Genomic DNA, 20,623 nt, shown 5'->3' with positions numbered 1-20,623 from the left:
GAGTGGCTTTATGACCTCTGTACACTTTCTGCGCCCTTCTTCTCAAGAACTGTGCATGTTTGGTTTTCCCCCCCTACACAGAGATTCTCACTTGAGCAGGAAAATTGGATCCATGTCCTCTTCTTTCCCCAGTCGCTGTGCCCTAAAAGTGTATTCTGTGAGTGTACAGGTACATCTGGTGGCTGAATGATGTACTGCAGATAAAATACCTTGTCCTTATAGCACATCATCTCCAAAGCCAACATGGTGCCTTCAATATGTTGTTGGACTTCAGCTCTCATCATCCAAGACTGTTGACTGAGCTGGTTAAGCCTGATGGTGCTTGTAGCCCAACAACAGCTAGGCATTGGCTACTTCTGGTCTAAAGCCCCCAGAAAGCACAGGAAGTTCCTGAACAGATCCTGGTTGCAAGGAAGGTGGATTTATTTATTTGCTTGGAAACAACATTTATTCCCAGATCTGCAAGGATCTTCCATATCTCGATTTGGATTTGAGTACATATATGTGCAGAGGTCTATGCTCAGACATTCCACTCATTTGGTTTGGAGCTCTCACCAGCAGAACTACTCAAAAAACCCATAAAGTTCCCATGCTAAACTACAGGATAGGCCTCTACAGTTCCATTGGTCAGAAATAATCACAAGACATGTCCAAATGTAGTTACCCATGGGGAGAGCACCCCAGATTCCCATCCAGCCTAGTTGGATAAAATACTGGGGGGAGCCAGGCAATGCCCATCAACTTTGAGGGAGCTGGCCCCTCTCACATATTTTATTGGGGGTCCGAAAGAACCTCAGCCCCTAGGACTTGGCTCCTAAGGCTGGCTTAAGGCATTCTGCAGCCTGAGGTGAAGGACAAGCTAGCACCCCCATTTCAGATACAGAAGCTGGTTGGATCGGCAGCTGAATTTTATTTTGACACTGCGACAGCATCATCCTGAGAGCAGCAGGCTAGCTTAGGGGGCCATGGGAAGGCTCTCTTATAACACCTCGCCACCACTCTCATGAAACAACTGCCACCTGTCTTGACCTATCAGTGTCTTGGATTCTACTACAACTGGGATTGTTCATTTAGTCGAGGGAATAGTATCACACTCTTCAGTACAATTCCCAGGGCAGCTCACAAAATTTAGAAAGACGATAGAATGAATTCAAAGCAGGCAAATATACTAGAAACAGAAAGCAAGCTCCCGTTTCCTCTCCGAAGAGGACAGCAGAAGCTGCTACGTTCAGAGCTGCAGGAAATGTTTAGCGTGCTTCTACAAGAAGCATGGCAGGTGTACATTGCAGCATGGGAAACCACCTGAGTTGCAGAGCCTTGCTCTGTGCATTCCTGAGCATCATGGTGGCTCCAGCCCTGGGCAGTTCTGTCCTTCAGGATCACAGACAGATGTAGTTGCCCCTAAATCCTACCAACTTGCCCACTCTGCCATTTATACTGGGATGTGCGCATCCATGTTCAAGGTGACCGCACCCATGTGCACCACTGCCAGGAGACTCTCCAAACATTTCAAAATCCCCCCCCCAAAAAAAACTAATTCACTTCCATTTAAAGCGAAACAAACAAACACAGGATGTATCCAAGGAGTTTCAACTTTGCAAATATGTAGATGTCTTTAACTTGCCATCAGCGTGTTGCAGCAGACAGGCCAAGCCAAGAGGAAATTCTTTGGCAGTGACATCAATACAGCACTAACTAATGTAATGAGATTTGATTGAAGGGCTCTTTGATAAGCAGAGCGACTGAACTGTGTTGGGAAAACAAGCAATCAACGCTCTTAATACGAAAGCGAGGCTTCTCCATCCCTCACAGGATTCTTTTCTTCTTCATTCAGCCAATGGGCAGGTGTCATGTTTGGACCCAAATAGCCAAAATAATGACATCATCATCACTATTATTATTCGTGCATAGCACCATCACTGTATTGTCCTCCAACATTTCTCCAATGAAAATAGGGACATCCTTTCCAATAATAATAATTGTTGTTGTTTAGTCGTTTAGTCATGTCCGACTCTTCATGACCCCATGGACCAGGCACTGCTGTCTTCCACTGCCTCTCGCAGTTTGGTCAAACTCATGTTGGTAGCTTCAAGAACACTGTCCAGCCATCTCGTCCTTTGTCGTCCCCTTCTCCTAGTGCCCTCAATTTTTCCCAGTATCAGGGTCTTTTCCAGGGAGTCTTCTCTTCTCATGATGGCCAAAGTATTGGAGCCTCAGCTTCAGGATCTGTCCTTCCAGTGAGCACAGGGCTGATTTCCTTCAGAATGGATAGGTTTGATAATAATAATACCCTGCCCATCTGATTGGCTCTCCCCAGCCACTCCAACATTTATAAAAACATGATAAAACATTAAACATTAAAAAACTTCCCCATACAGGGCTGCCTTCAGATGTCTTCTAAAGGTTGTATAGTGACTTATCTCCTTGGCGTTGGGGGTCACATATCTCCATACCCTCCAACATGTCTCTGATGCAAATAGGAACATCCTAAGGAAAAGCGGGACATTATGGGATCAACTCAGAAACTGGGATGGCTTCTGTAAATCCAGGACTGTCCCTGGAAAACAGGGAAACTTGGTGGGTCTGGTGTAAATGAAGTATCACAAGCAAGAGGGGGGGGAGAGAGGATAGGTCAGAAGAGCTCAGTTTTGACAGTGGGGAGAGAGCAAAGGGAGAGATAGCTAGCCAGGAACCTGGGAAGTGGCTTTATACAAAGTCAGAGCCATTGGGCAATCTAGCTGTGCACTAGAGATGCCAGCAGAGATTGAAACTGGGACCTTCTGTAGGCAAAGCAGGTGTCCTCCCACTCAGCTACAGTCCTTTCAAGGGGTGGATGTGAGCAAACTTCAGCTTGGTTTAAGTTGGGGATGAGAGCTGAGGGATCAGGAGTCAAGCAAACAATCAAATATTTGTTTTCAGAATAAGGACCCTTTGGACCCCAATGTATGTCTTTTTTTGCTACAGGCAGAGCCTCATCAGTTCCATCAGTCTCAATGGTTTCTAGAGAAAGGGCCAAGGTGAGCTCTATCCAAACCTTCCCAATCTTTGCAGATCTGTGGTTGGATTGCACTGTAAATCTCTGCCTCTTGAAATGGAGATAACACGGTGTCAGTTGCCATGATGTCTATTTGTCAAATTAAATTAAAGTCTCCAGAATAAATAGCATTTCCCCTCTTTTTCTCTCTCTTTCTCATCCCTCCGGTCATGGGCGCTTCATGAATTCATACATGCCAGAACATTATTATTTATGAGTATCCTTCTTTCTCGGGAAGTTGTTTGCTTAAAAAGTGCACATCTCATATCCCAGGCTGCCGAGCCCCAGGCCTTGATCAAGTCTGGCTTCATCCTCTCCCATGAACGAAAGCCAGTTGCTCCTGATTCTCCTCCTTCCTGGCCCAACATCCTGTTCCTAGCCTCTTCCTTTCCTCCTCTGGTCTCTGCTAAGTATTTCCTTCGTTTGATTGCCCATAGGCCTACATTCTTAAAAATGTATGAATGAGTGAGTGGATCTTTATTTGCATCAGCCACCAGCCATAGCAATGAAACAAAATGCAGTATACACGGGATAAAGGTAAAAAGTTAATTATATAAAATACATTTTGGGGGTTTGGATCAATAGTCAAATAATGGATCTTATTCTAAATGCCCCGGTCAAAAACCTTGCATCTTCTGCTGTCACCTGTTCATCTTGATCTGCCAAGAGAAAGGACACTGTGACCCTCTCAAAAATGTCGTTTTTACAAGGCCATTATTTCAATGGGTGTAGGACGTGGAGGTGGGGATTGGTGGGGCGATTTGATTCAGTTCACATTTAAAGGCAAACCCTCTTTGAAATTTGCACTTCCCTGAATTTTGCCACGCCAAGTGATACCTACAAAACTGTGTGCACTAGGGCAAAGTTTGCACCCACTGAGGGATGTAGCATACCGTACATAAATGCATTACATTAGGAGAAATAGCTTTTCAAAAAAATGTGTATATTGGACAAAAATGTGCCTGTTAGAATAAATTTGCACTGAAATGCTGGTGAATGAGGACTTATTTAAAATTCGCAAATTCAACGTCTGGCAAAGGCCGGAGGGTTTCAGTTGTTTAGTCTATTGGCATTGGCTTAATCCTATTTTTAGGTGCTCCAGTTGATTGGAAGGAATTCTAGCGGTCTTGTTGTTGCATATTATGTGAATTTGTGGGTGTGTCTTTGTGTTGTTTTCCACCCTGGTATCTGCTCAGATTAATAAAATGAAGATTTCAGTGAGAGGGCTGTGGCAAGAACCTTCTTCCTCGGTATCTAGATTTCAATGTAAAATGATTTTTTTTAATGGACGAACTTTTAGCTAAATTAATTCCCCCACCTCCATCGTGGGCTCAGGTTGTATGTATGTGTAAATAAACTCTATATCCTGAAGACACCACAATTTCCTCTGTCCCTCATTCTGAGGAAACCAGCGATTGGTACCGCTCAGAGATTGGGGTAGTGTGCGACAATATAGTAGAAGAGGATGTTTCGTTTTGTTTTCTGTCTGCACTTTCAGAGATTATTTATTATTATTATTATTATTCAGCAACTTATAATTTTTTCTGCAAATGAAAAAATAAACGAAGAAAACAAACCCCCAAATAAGAGAGAAAAACCTCAAAGCCTTCAACATTTGTTCTTGGCTGACCGAATCCACTTCCCGTGAGAGTCCCCTTTCACAGCTCTTCCCTAATCCTCTAGAAATCGCCTGCTCTCGCTCTCTCTACAGCTGTCGATTCTCCCTGATAAAACTATTTGTTCAATTATTCTTGGCAGAGATATCACGGCCAGCCTCAAAGGGCTCCAAGCCCCAGAACTCGGCCAACTTCAATTGCGCCAGACCCATGACAAGGAGGCCTGTTGGGACTCAGGCCTGTTTGAAGCCTGCTCTGTCCATTTCAGGCTGGGCACTCTGCCGCTGCCCTTTACCTTTGCTAACACACCCAAATGCCCCGAGGGGCATTTGTGGCCGTGTGGGGTGGGCGGCAATGGCGGGGGGGGGGTGGGAGAGGAAGAAAGGAAATGCTGTGATAGCACCGCGAGAATGCTTGTGTGATAAGATAATTACAAATGAAAGAGAGATTAGCAGAAGCTGTCGGGACAAATGCTTCCAAAATGGTTTCTGAGGCGCTGGCGGTTTGTTCTAACAGGGAGAGTCAGCTGCAGCTGCCGTCTCCATGGTGATCCCGGGCAACAAAGGCCCCACCGGGATCCCCACATGAAAATGGAAGGCTAGTCGGGGGGTGGGGGGGAGAAGAGATGACAGACTGGGCCAGACCTGCGTCACACAAATGGACTGGTAATTAACACATTTTTCCCCCTTCCCCACACTTGTCTCTCTCCAGCCTCTGCCCACCCAACGGGGCTTTTTCGGAAACATTAAAACCCAACTAATAAATGGCTTACAGCTGCTGAAAGACGAGCCCTGTCTGGCTGAGACTCCGGCGGTCACCTGCTTCCCACCCCCCACCCCTCGCCGACACCCTCCATTGATCTTCCAAGGGGTCCTGCCTGAACTTTTTCCTAGACGGAGACCAACATTTCAACATGGCACAGAAATCCACAAATGGCCCAGATTCCAGGGAGGCACACCACGGCCCACAGTCCAGACAGCACAGCCGCCAAGCTTAGCAACAGGGCAACCAAACTCTGGCCACAGCTTCACTAATAGTTCACCTGCGTTCTGTGAGCCATATTTCACCTGGGCTGTTTGCATGGCACCTGGTACCCTGAATAAGGTCACACATTTAGCAGCATGTCAAAAGCTGGTCTGCTGACCTAGTTCATGCCTCAGGGCAAGGCATTTGAGGGAGAGAGGCTGCAGAGGGGGTCAAGAACTTGCAAGGCTGTAGCAGACCTTCCAATTGCCCCTATTTTCCATGGACAGTCCGAGATTTACAGAAGCCATCCTGGTTTCTGATTGGATCCTGGAATGTTCTGCTTTTCCTTAAAGGTAAAGGGACCCCTGACCATTAGGTCCAGTCGTGGCTGACTCTGGGGTTGCGGCGCTCATTTCGCTTTATTGGCCGAGGGAGCCGGCGTACAGCTTCCAGGTCATGTGGCCAGCATGACTAAGCCGCTTCTGGCGAACTAGAGCAGCACATGGAAACGCCGTTTACCTTCCCGCCGGAGCGGTACCTATTTATCTACTTGCACTTTGATGTGCTTTCAAACTGCTAGGTTGGCAGGAGCAGGGACTGAGCAACAGTAGCTCACCCCATCGTGGGGATTCGAACCACTGACCTTCTGATCAGCAAGTCCTAGGCTCTGTGGTTTAACCCACAGCGCCACCCGCGTCCAACTGCTTTTCCTTAGGATGTCCCTATTTTCATCCAAGAAATGTCAGAAGGTATGGAGTTATGTGACCCCCAAGCCAAGGAGAAAAGTAACTATACAACCTTTAGAAGATGTCTAAAGGCAGCCCTGCATAGGGAAGTTTTCAGATGTTTAATATTTTATTATGTTTTTACATATGTCAGAAGCTGCCCAGAGTGGCTGGGGCAACCCAGTCAGATGGGTGAAGCCTCCTGGGCTGTGTTCAGAAAGTGGTGGGGGGGGATGAGTGTTCAGACCCCTGGGCTCTTACTTGTGGGGTGCCTCAGGGTTCTGTCCTCTCCCCCATGCTTTTCAATATTTACATGCAGCCGCTGGGAGAGATCATCAGGAGGTTTGGGCTGGGTGTTCATCAGTATGCAGATGATACCCAGCTCTACCTCTCTTTTAAATCAGAACCTGTGAAGGCGGTGAAGGTCCTGTGTGAGTGTCTGGAGGTGGTTGGAGGATGGATGGCGGCTAACAGATTGAGGTTGAATCCTGACAAGACAGAAGTACTGTTTTGGGGGGACAGGAGGCGGGCAGGTGTGGAGGATTCCCTGGTCCTGAATGGGGTAACTGTGCCCCTGAAGGACCAGGTGTGCAGCCTGGGAGTCATTTTGGACTCACAGCTGTCCATGGAGGCACAGGTCAAATCTGTGTCCAGGGCAGCTGTTTACCAGCTCCATCTGGTACATAGGCTGAGACCCTATCTGCCTGCGGACTGTCTCGCCAGAGTGGTGCATGCTCTGGTTATCTCCCGCTTGGACTACTGCAATGCACTCTACATGGGGCTACCTTTGAAGGTGACTCAGAAACTACAACAAATCCAGAATGCGGCAGCTAGACTGGTGACTGGGAGCGGCCGCCGAGACCATATAAGACCGGTCTTGAAAGACCTACATTGGCTCCCAGTACATTTCCTAGCACAATTCAAAGTGTTGGTGCTGACCTTTAAAGCCCTAAACGGCCTCGGTCCAGTATACCTGAAGGAGCGTCTCCACCCCCATCGTTCTGCCCGGACGCTGAGGTCCTGCACCGAGGGCCTTCTGGCGGTTCCCTCATTGCGAGAAGCAAAGCTACAGGGAACCAGGCATAGGGCCTTCTCGGTAGTGGCGCCCGCCCTGTGGAACGCCCTTCCAGCAGATGTCAAAGTGATAAACAACTACCTGACATTCAGAAGACATCTTAAGGCAGCCCTGTTCCGGGAAGTTTTTAACGTGTGATATTTTAGTGTATTTTTGGTTTCTATGGAAGCCACCCAGAGTGGCTGGGGAGGCCCAGCCAGATGGGCGGGGTATAAATAAATTATTATTATTATTATTATTATTATTATTATTATTATTATTAAGTTATTATTATTGAATAGAATGTCCCTATTTTCATCAGAGGAAAATTGCAGGGTATGTCGTAGCTCAGTGATGTGCCTTGCAAGGCCCCATGTTCCAACCCTAGTATCCCAGGTAGGGCAGGGGAAGCATCCTGCCTAAGAACCTCGAGAGCCACTGCTGGCCACTATAGACTATACTGAGCTAGATGACGGGCTATGTGTTGTGTGAAGAAAGTGAGCAGGGAGCAGTTTTCCTCCTTCCCTTCCAATATGAGAATTTGGGGAGAGTCAATAAAGTTGAATGACTAGAAGAATCAAGGCAGACAAAAGGAAGTATTTCACCATGCAGTGCATTAGTTAAGCTATGGGATTTGCTTCCACAAGGTGCAGCCAAGGCCACCAGCTCAAATGTTTTTTGAAAAGAGGATTAAAGAAATTCACAGAGAATAAAGCTATCAGTGGCTACTAGCCAGGGGGACGGTGCTCTACCTCCACTGCCAGAGACAGTACACCTCTGAATACCAGCTCCTCCTGGGCATCCCAAGTTGGGAGAGTGCTGTTGAACATAGGAGAAGCTTGTTGCATCAGGCCAATGGCCCATCTCCTCCAGCATTCCATTCTCGTATGGCCAACCAGATGCCCTCTCCTCCATGAATTTTCTAATCCTCTTTTGAAGCCATCTAGTTTGTTGGGTGTCACAGTCTCCCATGGGAGCAAGTTCCATAGTTTAACTATGCGCTGCATGAAGAAGGGTGTTCTTTTATCTGTCCTGCATTTCCCAACACTGAGCTTCATTAGATGCCCACCAGTTCTAGTGTTATGAGAAAGGGAGAAAAGCTTATCTCCATGCCATGCATAATTTCATAAACGTCTACCATGTCGCCTGTCGCTCGCCTTTTCCCTAAACGAAGAGGTCCCAAATACTGCAATTCTCCTTCATAGAGGAATTGCTCTGCCCTCTTGACTGGGACGCAGGTGGTGCTGTGAGTTAAACCACAGAGCCTAGGACTTGCCAATCAGAAGGTCAGCGGTTCGAATCCCTGTGAGCTCCAACCTAGCATTCAAAAGCACGTCAAAGTGCAAGTAGATAAATAGGTACTGCTCTGGTGGGAAGGTAAACGGCGTTTCCATGTGCTGCTCTGGTTCGCCAGAAGCGGCTTAGTCATGCTGGCCACATAACCCGGAAGCTGTACGCCGGCTCCCTCAGCCAATAAAGCGAGATGAGTGCTGCAACCCCAGAGTCGGCCATGACTAGACCTAATGGTCAGGGGTCCCTTTACCCTTTACCTTTACCTTGACTGGGATAGCTCAGTCAGGAGAGTCAGAGACTCTTAATCTCACTGTTGTGGGTTTGAGCGAGCCCCACGTTGGGCAAAAGATTCCTGCATTTCAGGGGCTTGAACTAGATGGCCCTCAAGGTGCCTTCAAACTCTTCAGTTCTATGATTTTGATTGCCCTTGGTTGTTGTGCTCAAGTCTTGCTTCCCAGCTTCCCATGCAGGCATCTGATTGGCCACTGTGAGTGCAGGATGCTGGGCCAGATGCTTCATTAGAGTCATTCTGATGCAGCTCAGGGTCCTCCTTACATTCTTAACATGGATTTCGAGGCAACTCTTCTCCATGACTTTATGACCTTGAACCCTTCCTCCATTCATCAACTCGGAAGACGTATGGATGTTAACACATTCCATGTTTGTCTGAGGAAGACCCAGCAGGAGCAAAGCCAGCGATCTGGTTTCCTTCTCCTCTTGCTGAGCTCCGTGCTCAAAAGGCCCATTTCTTGTGGGGAGGAGGGGGGGACTCTCTTGATTCAGAGGCTCCTTTTTTCCAACAGGTTCTGCATCTCTCTGTGTGTTTGTAACATCAATAGCCGCCCAGCCAAGCTTGTGGCATTTGCCGATGGGGAAAACAGGCTGAGATCGGGATGTTGTGCATTGACGCCAAGGGGCTGCGCATTGCAGATTGTTCCACCTGGTGAGGCGAGCGGCTGAACGGGACTTCAACTCTCAGTGACCTCCTGGGAGCGCAAGCAGATCCAAAGCCATCCCCTTTCTCCCTTGTTGTAATGCAAAGCGGGGAGTGATATTCCTTCATTTGTCGCATTTGCCTCTATAAATTGCCGCTTTCCTCGCCAGATCTACATGCAGGCCTGACTCTCAAGGACCACCGGGGGGGGGGGGAATATAGATGCTTTCTAGAGGTTTTGAAAAGCAGAGATGGCATTAAGTGGAGGGCTCCCCCCTCCCATGCCCAAGCTGCCTAAGGGATATACGGACCCAGCTCCCATTAAAATTAATAGTCCAGATCTTCCCCTTAATGTTCTAAAAGGTTTTCTTCCTTTCAACTGGTCTTGAGCGAGAACATTATAGCAGATAAATAGAAACTCTTTCCTCCGCATCGGAAGAGGTAAAATTCAGCTCCTATTAAAATCAAAAGAGCAACCCGCAATTTGGGGACTGTGGGTTTAGAACAAAGGCACATGGCAATTTCAACCCTGATTTCGCACACGGCCCAAGCAAACCAAAAAAACACAAAAGCAACACAAATGTGTACACCAACCTCTGCCAAGCTGGCTGGGACTGGGACTGATGGAAATTGTAGTCCATAACTTCTGGAGGGCACTAGGTTGATGAAGGCTGAAACAACCTTTGTTGATATTATTATCTCAGCTCTTTCGCTTCTACATATGCACAGATGGGGTGATCAGATATTGGTGGTTGGACTGTAAGCAAAGGCATTAAAACGGTGTGGCTGCCAGATGTCCACAGCTGCCGAATATAACTACTAGGGATGTAAGAAGGCACCTTTCCCCACTCCAGTCAGTACTCTTTGCATGCAGCACTGTTTGCATTCCACTGCAGGCCAACTTCCACCAAAAATGAAATTTTTGCTGGGGCAAAATTATGTAACTTACGTAAGTGACATAAATCACTTTGTTGTCGCATTGTTGCACCCTGTTCATGTCTGTGCAAAGGAAATGCCGTGCAGATGAGGGGTGGGTGTAATAAAGCATGTATGGCTTGCAGGCTGAAAGCAGCAACAGTAGCGAATGCGGATTGCATTCCCCGGATTGATTTCCAACACCACCCAATTACCGCTCCCCTTTCCAATTTTGTCAGCATTCTCCAACATCCCTGACAAACACATATTGCAGACTGAAGGAGACTCAAATGATGTCCATCTTCCTTGTCTTCAAAGATAGATGGTTCCAGGGATGCAGCCACCAACGCCATTCCAATCAGTTTTCTTGATGATAAGATTAACCTTATGGATGATGGCACAGGGTGGGGGTGGGGAGCTTTAGAAAAGAGAATTGTACAGAAAGCCCTCCTGCCATTTCTTTTCACAGGGCAATCCATCACCAAGAGCCCTTCCCATGCTGCCTCTGCTCTGAGCTCTGGCTGGAACAAAACTTCCTTTCTCTCCGTGCCACCTGCACAAACGGGGTCCTGACCCAACCAAGCTGGAACTCTTCCTCGTCATGTCATCGCTGGCCTCTGCATTTTTACAGTGCGCAGTTGGTTGCCTGAAATCTGGCCGCTTTCTTGGCATCGGGGCAAGAAGTCTGCATAGTTCAGCATCACATTCTCCGCATGCATGGACCCCAAACGCACAAAACGGCTCGTGGGAGTCAAAAGCTGAGATGGGAGCTCTCTCTACAGTTGATGGACAAACCCCACAGGTCTGGCTATGCCTGCAAAACAAACTCGGTAGGGGCGCATGTCATGGAGAAGGGGGATAGATTTAGGAAAGATTTTCTCCCTTTCTAGAAGTCATGGGCATCCAATGAAGCCGAATGTTGGAAGATGCAGGGCAGACAAAAAAGGAAAGGAACTCACTTTCACAAGAGGCAGTGATGGCCATCGACTGGAATGGCTTTTAAAGAAGGTAAGGCAAATTCATGGAGGATAAGATTATGGATGGCTATGTTTTGCCTCCGCAGTTGGAGGTACAGTGGTACCTCTAGTTATGGACTCGACCCGTTCCAGGGTGTCGTTCGCACCCCAAAAAGTCCACAACTAGAGTGCCGCTTCTGCGCACATGCGCGGTGCAATAGAGCGCTTCTGCGCATGCACGTGCAGCGAAACCCAGAGGTATACACTTCCAGGTTTGCCAAGTTCGTATCCTGAAAAAACGCAACCAGAGACTGACGTAACAAGAGGTACCACTCTACTAATACTTCTGAATACCTGTAAGTGAAGTCAGTAGTGTGGGGAGGGCTCTTGTGCTCGGGGGTCCTGCTTTTGAGGGATCTGAGTGGCCACTGTGAGAACAGGATGCTGGACTGAGTGGGCCACTGACCTGATCCAGAAGGCTGCTTCTTATGCTCTTAATCAGGATGAGTGCTCAATTCAACTGGAAGCCACACCATATTCCAACATTAAACAGTTTCCTGAGAAAGAGGAGTGCAGTAACAGAAAAGCCCATCTTTGTGGTGGCAAAGTTTGAGGAGTGCATTTCTGGCATTAAGGACTTTCTGGAAGCCTCTTTGAAATCAGCCACTTGGCATGATTTGCCTCTCTTCCTCTCAACAGCATCTCATCACGTACTGCCTGAGGATATATAAACCCTTCACCCATAGCTTTAAAAACTGACATCTTCCTGTACTGCACATTCAGGGATCCTGTGAATTTCAAGCTGGGCCGTGGAGGAATGATTTGGCTCAGAAAATGGAATTAAAGATGGATTATGTGAGGGGGAGAAATGAGCAGGCAAGTTACTGCCTCGCTTTTTCCCTGGAGTAGGTTTTGCCTCACCATACCAATGTTTAAAGCAGTCTTATACTGCTTCAACAGACATGGTATTCCCCACAGAATCCTAGGAAATGCAGTTCGTTCAGGGTGCTATGTAATATTATGAGACCCCATTCCTCTCCACCCCACCCCCCAAGCTACAATGCTTAAAATTCCCTGGGAAGAGGGATGGATGGTTAAACCACTCTGAGAATTGTAGCTCCATGAGGAGAATAGGGGGTCTCTGCACAAACTACATTTCCCAGGATGCTTGGGGGGGGGGGAACCATGACTGTTTAAAGTGGTATCATAATACCCTCTAACATGCTGCACAGGAAAATTGAGACACATGTCTTTCGGGGCCAGGAACCAACACAGGACATCCTGGGATTCAGGATGGCTTCTGTAATTCCGGGATGTCCCACTTAAAACAGGACAGTTGAGAGGTATGTGTCATAGTGCTTTAAAGGTATGATGTGAATGTAGCTTAGGACTGCAGCCTAGGAGGACTTACGGGGGTGCTGATCCTGATCTGAGTACCTCTTTTAACACTGTGCCCCCCCCCCCGCTTTTGCAGTAGTAGTGTGGAGTAAAAGAGCCTTACTTGTAAGTTTAAGGTGACTATGTGTGCCCCATCTGTACCATACATCCAACGACTCAAAGAATAACCTGCCATCTCTTATCTCTCATTAGTTTAGCCTGCTCCACCCAATCACAACCGACCCATTGCTTTGAACAGTAAACATTGTTCCCTGTGGGTGAAAACATGGCTGGGGGGTTGCTGCGGGGCAATGTTGACTGGGAAAATGCTAAGAAGGGAAATATGGACGTGTCCCCATCCTCAGTGCTGCTTCTATGCTCGTTTTCTCACCTGCCGAAGCTGCTTATTTGCATACAGGTGCCGCATCTGCTAACCACGGCCCTGCCTCCCAGATTTCTAAACCACAGAGCCTAGGGCTTGACGATCAGAAGGTCGGCAGTTCAAATCCCTGCGACAGGTTGAGCTTCTGTTGCTCGGTCCCTGCTCCTGCCAATCTAGCAGTTCAAAAGCACATCAAAGTGCAAGTAGATAAATAGGTACCACTCCGGCAGCAAAGTAAACGGCATTTCCGTGAACTGCTCTGGTTTGCCAGAAGCGGCTTTGTCATGCTGGCCACATGACCCGGAAGCTGTATGCCAGCTCCCTCGGCCAATAAAGCAAGATGAGCGCCGCAACTCCAGAGTCATCCACGACTGGACCTAATGGTCAGGGGTCCCTTTACCTTTACCTTTTCATTCCATACCCTCTAGCGAAAATAGAGACGTCCTAAGGAATGAAGACCATCTGAGGATCAAATCAGAAACTGGGATGGCTTCTGCAAATCCAGGACGGTCTCCCTGGAAAACAAGAGTACTTGAAGGGTCTGTAATGCTGTATTTTGCATTATTTTGTATCACACACACACACACACACACACACACACACGAAAAAGGTTAGACCTCCCATTAATTTCCACCTCCAACCTCCATCTCACCCTCCTCTCTTCCATCATCCAGCATCGGGTTCTGAGCAGCTGTTTCCGAGCGGCGCAGATTGTGCTTGAAGTGATACGTCAAAACACCATTAGCAAGGCCTGCCTGCTCTTCTCAGCCTCCCTGCTCTCCCAGCCAGGACAGTCTGGCGCTGAGACACCCGGCCTGGGGCTTTGAAGAGCCCAGTGTATGCTGCACTCAGACAGCTGGGCCTTGCCAGAAACTGCCCTGCCCTCCCTCCCGAACCTTGGGGCTAAACTGGCGTTTTAAAATAGAGCTCTGCTCAATGATGGGGGTGACAACTGCGCAATTATTTCCAACACTTGTTTACCGACTTGCTTGGGAAGTTGAACTTCCATCTGGTGCAAGCAAACGCAGTGGAGCGCTGACATGGCTGGCAAACAGGAACTCTCTGAAGAACTCTCTGAAGAACTCTCTGAAGAACTGTGCACGCACACGAAAGTTTATACCTAAAACTACTCAGTTGGTCTCTAAGGGGCTACTTTTTAATTTACAATTCTTCTGGGAGGATTCTTTTAAAGACTTTCTTAGATTATATAACTTTTCTGAGGACTTGATTTTTTTAAGGGAGTTCTTATGTTTTTAAGAAGAGTCTTTTTAACTATCTTTTTAAAGAATTGTTTTAATTTATTTTGACTACGGCAGACCTACTTGAATCAAGCAGAAACTATGTATTCATTGTTTTATTTATTATTATTAATAAATATCTGTATACTGCTGTGTCTCACAATTTACAGCGATTTACAGCCATGAGAACCATACAATAAAAAGCCATGCAAAGTATATATATAAAAAAACAGACATCAGTTAACCATGGTGGAAGGGTGTATTCTTAATTGCCTGCATAGGCCTGGTGGAATTGAAGTTCTTTGGCAGGCATTTAAAAGTTCACCTAGAAGGCACCTGCTGAATCTCAAGTGGCAGAGAGTTCCACAGGACTGGGCTGATGACCATAAAGGCTTGGTGTGTTTTTTTGGTGTGTTTTTTTTTTTTTTTTTTTTGTCAAATGAGCCTCGCCAACTTGGGGAATGACTGACAGTGTCCTAGCAAATGATATCAGTGATCAAGCTGGAATAGAAGGGTTCGGGCAGTCCCTGACCTCAGTTGTCCAGGGCTTTGAATATTAATACAAGGACCTTGAACCTGGCTCGGTAATCAGGGGCTGGCTACTGCAAAGGCCATCTCTTCCTGATGGGTGCCTCTTCTGCTTTTTCAGGTTAACTGCCTTTAGACACAATTTAAAAATCTAAAAACAAAAATGCTCCCACTTGTGGACACAGCACTCGAACTCTTGGCTCAATTGCTGCCAAAGTTTTCATTCCAAAATTTACCTGTGAGATTGATTTACCCTATTCAAGCCCACTGGACCACACTGATCGGCAGACCTGATGCTGCCTAAACCTCTCCTGTGTTTATCTTTGGTTGGTTCATGCCAACCCAGATCAGGAATTGGGGGGACCTGTGGCCCTAATGCTGGATCCACCTCCCATCCAAGGGCAGCCAGCAAGGAAGGACCTGCCCCCTTGACGCAGCAGCATTGCCACCAAGTACCAGGGAAGAGAGTGGGCAGTGATGGGGCAGAGGGAGCTCTAGATTGAATCTGCCAGTGCATTGCCCGAACCTCACAGCTGCAGTCCCAAAGTGCCCCCCTCCCCCATGGATTAAATAGATAGATAGATAGTCAGGGATGATGGGAGTTGTAGACAAGCAGCTGTCAAGCACAGTTTCCCCATGGATTAGATTGATAGAAAAATAGATAGATGATAGATAGATAGATAGATAGATAGATAGATAGATAGATGATAGATAGATAGATAGATAGATGATAGATAGATAGATAGATAGATAGATAGATAGATAGATAGATAGATAGATAGATATGAGAGATAGAGAGATAGATATAGATAGATGATAGATAGATAGATAGATAGATAGATAGATAGATAGATAGATAGATGATAGATAGATAGATGATAGATAGATAGATAGATAGATAGATAGATAGATAGATAGATAGATAGATAGATATGATAGATAGATAGATAGATAGATAGATAGATAGATAGATAGATGATAGATAGATAGAGATAGAGATAGATGATAGATAGATAGATAGATAGATAGATAGATAGATAGATAGATATGAGAGATAGAGAGATAGAGAGATAGATATAGATAGATAGATGATAGATGATAGATAGATAGATAGATAGATAGATAGATAGATGATAGATAGATATAGATAGATGATAGATAGATGATAGATAGATAGATAGATAGATAGATAGATAGATAGATGATAGATAGATAGATGATAGATAGATAGATGATAGATAGATAGATAGATGATGATAGATAGATGATGATGATAGATAGATGATAGATAGATAACCTATATGTTGTTGTTGTTGTTTAGTCGTTTAGTCGTGTCCGACTCTTCATGACCCCATGGACCAGAACACACCAGGCACTCCTGTCTTCCACTGCCTCCCGCAGTTTAGTCAAACTCATGCTGATAGCTTCAAGAACACTGTCCAACCATCTTGTCCTCTGTCATCCCCTTCTCCTTGTGCCCTCCATCTTTCCCAGCATCAGGGTCTTTTGCAGGGTCTTCGCTTCTCATGAGGTGGCCAAAGTATTGGAGCCTCAGCTTCAGGATCTGTCCTTCCAGTGAGCACTCAGGGCTGATTTCCTCTAGAACGGATAGGTTTGATCTTTGATCCATGGGACTCTCAAGTCTCCTCCAGCACCATAATTCAAAAGCATCAATTCTTTGGCGATCAGCCTTCTTTATGGTCCAGCTCTCACTTCCATACATCACTACATTAACCTATATAGGAAGCCTGAAATCAGGAATTGAGCACAACAACCAAGGGCAATCAAAACCATAGAATTGTAAAGTTGGAGGGGACCACAGGGACCATTGGGAATCTTTTGCACAATGTGGGGCTCGAACCCACAACCCTGAGATTAAGAGTCTCATGCTCTGTCAAGTGAGCTATCCCAGTTCAACAGACAGGAGTTACAGTCTTCCCTCTTTCCCTACTGTTGAGACTTTCCCAAGGCACAGCATTTGACCAGGTTTTATTTTCTGTGGAAAGAAGCCACAGGAGGCTGTGGCATTTTATATACAAATATACAGGCTGAGCATGGGTAGAGGACCAATACACTCCAACAGCAATGTGTGCATTTCTGTGCACATCGATTAGTTGGAGCACTGCATCGTAACATTCAAAGGTAACTGCAAATTTCGGAAGATTTTGCTTCATCTATTGCTTCGAAGAGTGCTAATTAGGTAACTTTGTCGTCCATCCCCCCCCCCAGGTTGCTTTCCAGAAGAAAGTCCTTGATCTCTTCCCTTGCCACATTCAAAAATGGACTGAAGTAGCTCCTTTCAGCTCCTCTGGGGGTTTCTGAAGGCATTTGTGAATTCAAAGCCCCCTCTAGTGTTAATCTCAATACCAGCAATTGCATATTCGCAAATTTCTTAGGGAAAATGAGCATGAGGGTTTGGTGCAGTCGCTTATATTGTGAGTGGCATCAAAAGAATCATTTTATGTTTTTGGTATCTGTATGGTTATGATGTTGCTCTTATGGTGAAGGGTTCGTACATAAATAAATAAATACTATATCATTGTTTTCTGCCCTTTCAAATGTGTCGCAATAACTTTCTAGGTTCATATCCTGCCCTCTCTATCTCATCACAACCCTGTTTCATGTGGTCTGTTTCACAGTGTTCTCAGTAAATCACAAGACAGAACCTCACCCGACACTGTACTGCTCTAAAGCATAACAGAAATGGTCCATTATTCAACAAAGCTTTTGTTTCCCAATCTAACTTCAGCGATTGCAATAGTATTTGCAAAGTTTCCACACAAGCAGCAGATCCCAGATTCTCATCATCCATTTTGTCAATGAGATGCCTTTGAATTTCAGTTTGTAACTCATTGCAATTCTAGCACCTGTTAATTAATCGCTGTGGCTTACAATAAATACATAAATGGGATTTAGCAGAAATGTTATTTGGAGGAAATTTAAAGACTATTTACAGAAACATTGTAAAATTAATATCTGTTAGAAGGATGTTGGAATAATATTATATGATTTTAGCAGGAATGATATAAAGGATTTGGGAATAACTGACTGTTAATTGGTGAAAGGAGGAAAAGTAAAGTTACATTATATTAAGACAATTTACAGGACAAAAATTTTAAAAGAGGGAAAGGATTTGCTGAAATGGATAATTGACCTAGAATACAAAAAAGGGAGGTGGGAGGAGGTCAAGGAAATAAGCTAATGAAAGATTAGTAATGAGGAGATTTGATGCATTTTTCTTTGTGTTTTTGTTTTTGTTTAGCGGGTTCTATTTCTCTGTGTCTTTTTTTCTTTTTATATATATTGTGATGTGTTGTTTTGCTTTTGTTTAATGTGGCATTTTTTACTTTTTCTTTCTGTAATTTTTGAAACTTTAATAAATATTATTTTTAAAAAATACAATAAATACATAAATGTTTTGCCAAACGCAAGAGTTCTTCTGGAGTCGGTAGCAACAGCAACACTAGTGGAAAGAATTTCAGTGCTCTTTATCAGGCTTGAATACAGACTAAAAAGCAGTGATACAATCTTTAATCAGAATAATATAGCATAAGGTGTTGGCAGCAAGGAAAAAGTATAAAATGAGAATTCCTGTATGCTAAGATCTAGATTTGTGGCAAGTATTCTTTGGTGAGAGAACCCCAGCAGAGATTTAAAATCACAAAACATGCAGCAAAGTAAAGCATGGAAATACAGACCGTTAGACCTTTAAAATTGCTCTATCAAGTTCCTTCCAAAGTTCCCCTTTTTCCCTAAAAGGCCACAAGTTTGGTAAGTTAAAAATTGGTTTACTTACAAGCTCTTCAAAGGTCAGGTTCATGTGCCTCTCCATACATCAGTCAGAAAGCACAGGCTGTAAAACTTGACTTAGTTACAGTGAATCAAGAGAGTGCCCTGCCTGGTGTGTTGGCCTGATGATCGCCCAAGAGAGACCTATGGAGGCCATGAAGTCTCGAGGCGGCCCAAGAGAAGGCTCTGTGCAGATATTAAAGTCACCCTCTGGGAATTTATTTTTTTTTAAAAAAAAAATCAGGCTCACATGATCTACTTTGTTTTTCACTAGAACCCTGAGATCCACGATTCAGAGCCTGGTGTGAAAGATGTACCCTTAAGGGTTGAAAAATTCTGAGCCAGGGAAATTTGGTTGGTGTACTAGAGCTGAACTGAGCTCATCATAGTCCTTCCACACACAAAATCCGCTCCTGGTGACACCTAAGCCATTCACCTGCACCAGCTTCCTTCTTGTTACTAGTACTAATTTGGTATGTGTGTGCAATTTTGTTGTTATTATCATAAAACCCAGAGATCTGTCACATCGACCTCCTGCCTCTCCCATGCTCCAGTTTCTGCTTTTGAAAAGCATTGCTATTTTAATGTGATGAACACGACTCAAAAGGTTCTCTGAGTGCAAAAAACAAATAAATACAGGACCAAAAGAGGGCAGCAGAGCCTCAGTAAAGACATAGGTTGCTGTACCACGCAGTACATTGAAAGAGCATGACATCTCCTCCGTGCAGTCCTCGGAACTCTAGTTTCCCCTTTCACAGAGCTACAATTCCCAGCACCATCAAGAAATGACCTGTTCCTGGGATTCTTTGGGGAAAGTCATGGGCTTTGAATGTATGGGTTGAGTGCAGCTGTAGAGAATGTGGTGCAATACAAGATACTTCTTCAGTCTTGGTCTTCATCTTAGCTGAACACACCAGTCCATTTCTCTGTGTGTGTCTTCCTCCTGGTCTGTTCCTCCTCCTTCCACACCATTAATCTTTCTCCTGAAAAAGACTGCAGTGGTTCTCTCCAACACAGTCTACCGTTGGAGGGGCCTCATCAGAGAAGGGTTCCCAACCAAGAAAGAAAGAAAGAAAAAGCCCTATCTGTCTGGGCTTTTATGTTTGAGGCCAGCCCCACTGAATATAAGGCAGGGGTGCTCATTTTATAAGCCCAGAACAAGTGGCTGTTTATTGAGAAACAGGCTAACACACAACTACACAGGGAAATGGAAGGAACCTCAAAACCAAAGTGTGGGGTTTTTTTTTTTTTTTTTTATAAATATTTATTAAAGTTTTTAAATATAAATGCACAAATAATAAACAGTCTTACTTCTATCACAGACATAATTTCATCACTTCTTTGGACTTCCTCACGTCTCCTGCTCCCATTTACATCGTTAAAAGTTTTTTCCAAACAAATTATCAACTTGTTTACAATCTCATGTCCACTCATTCAAATATAATCTAGCACTTCTTCCAAAAAATTTTATATTTTCTTTAGTCTCACTTATCATCAAATTTCAAATCTAATTTAGTGGTGGCCAGTTTTTTATAATCTAGCATCCTTCTTAGCATTCAACCAAATTACAATGTTTTTGTAGATACTTCTTGAATTTCTCCCAGTCTTCCTCCATCTTCTCTTCTCCCAGGTTACGGATTCTGCCTGTCATCTCAAAGTGTGGGGTTTTAGTTCCAACCCATAATAACCCATGCCGCTTTAAACAGCCATGGCTTCCACCAAAGAATCCTGGGAACTGTAGTTTGTTATGGGTGATGGGAAGCCCCTCCTTCCCTCTCAGAGATACAGTTCTCAGTGTTCCCTGGAAAGAGGGGTT

At 45.2% G+C, this 20,623-nt stretch overlaps 1 long non-coding RNA gene across 1 annotated transcript; it reads left to right on the top strand.

The window, feature by feature from the left end:
- The first annotated feature begins 5,151 nt into the window (after window positions 1–5,151).
- Window positions 5,152–14,409, top strand: LOC309331169. The gene is made up of 3 exons (XR_014151746.1): window positions 5,152–5,315; window positions 11,007–11,545; window positions 13,927–14,409. It is a non-coding gene; the product is annotated as an uncharacterized lncRNA (long non-coding RNA).
- Window positions 14,410–20,623: the final 6,214 nt, after the last annotated feature.

This window comes from Podarcis erhardii (genome assembly GCF_964252035.2).
Source record: "Podarcis erhardii genome assembly, chromosome: 16".
Lineage (NCBI taxonomy): Eukaryota > Metazoa > Chordata > Lepidosauria > Squamata > Lacertidae > Podarcis > Podarcis erhardii.
This window is presented reverse-complemented; position numbering and strand designations above follow the sequence as displayed.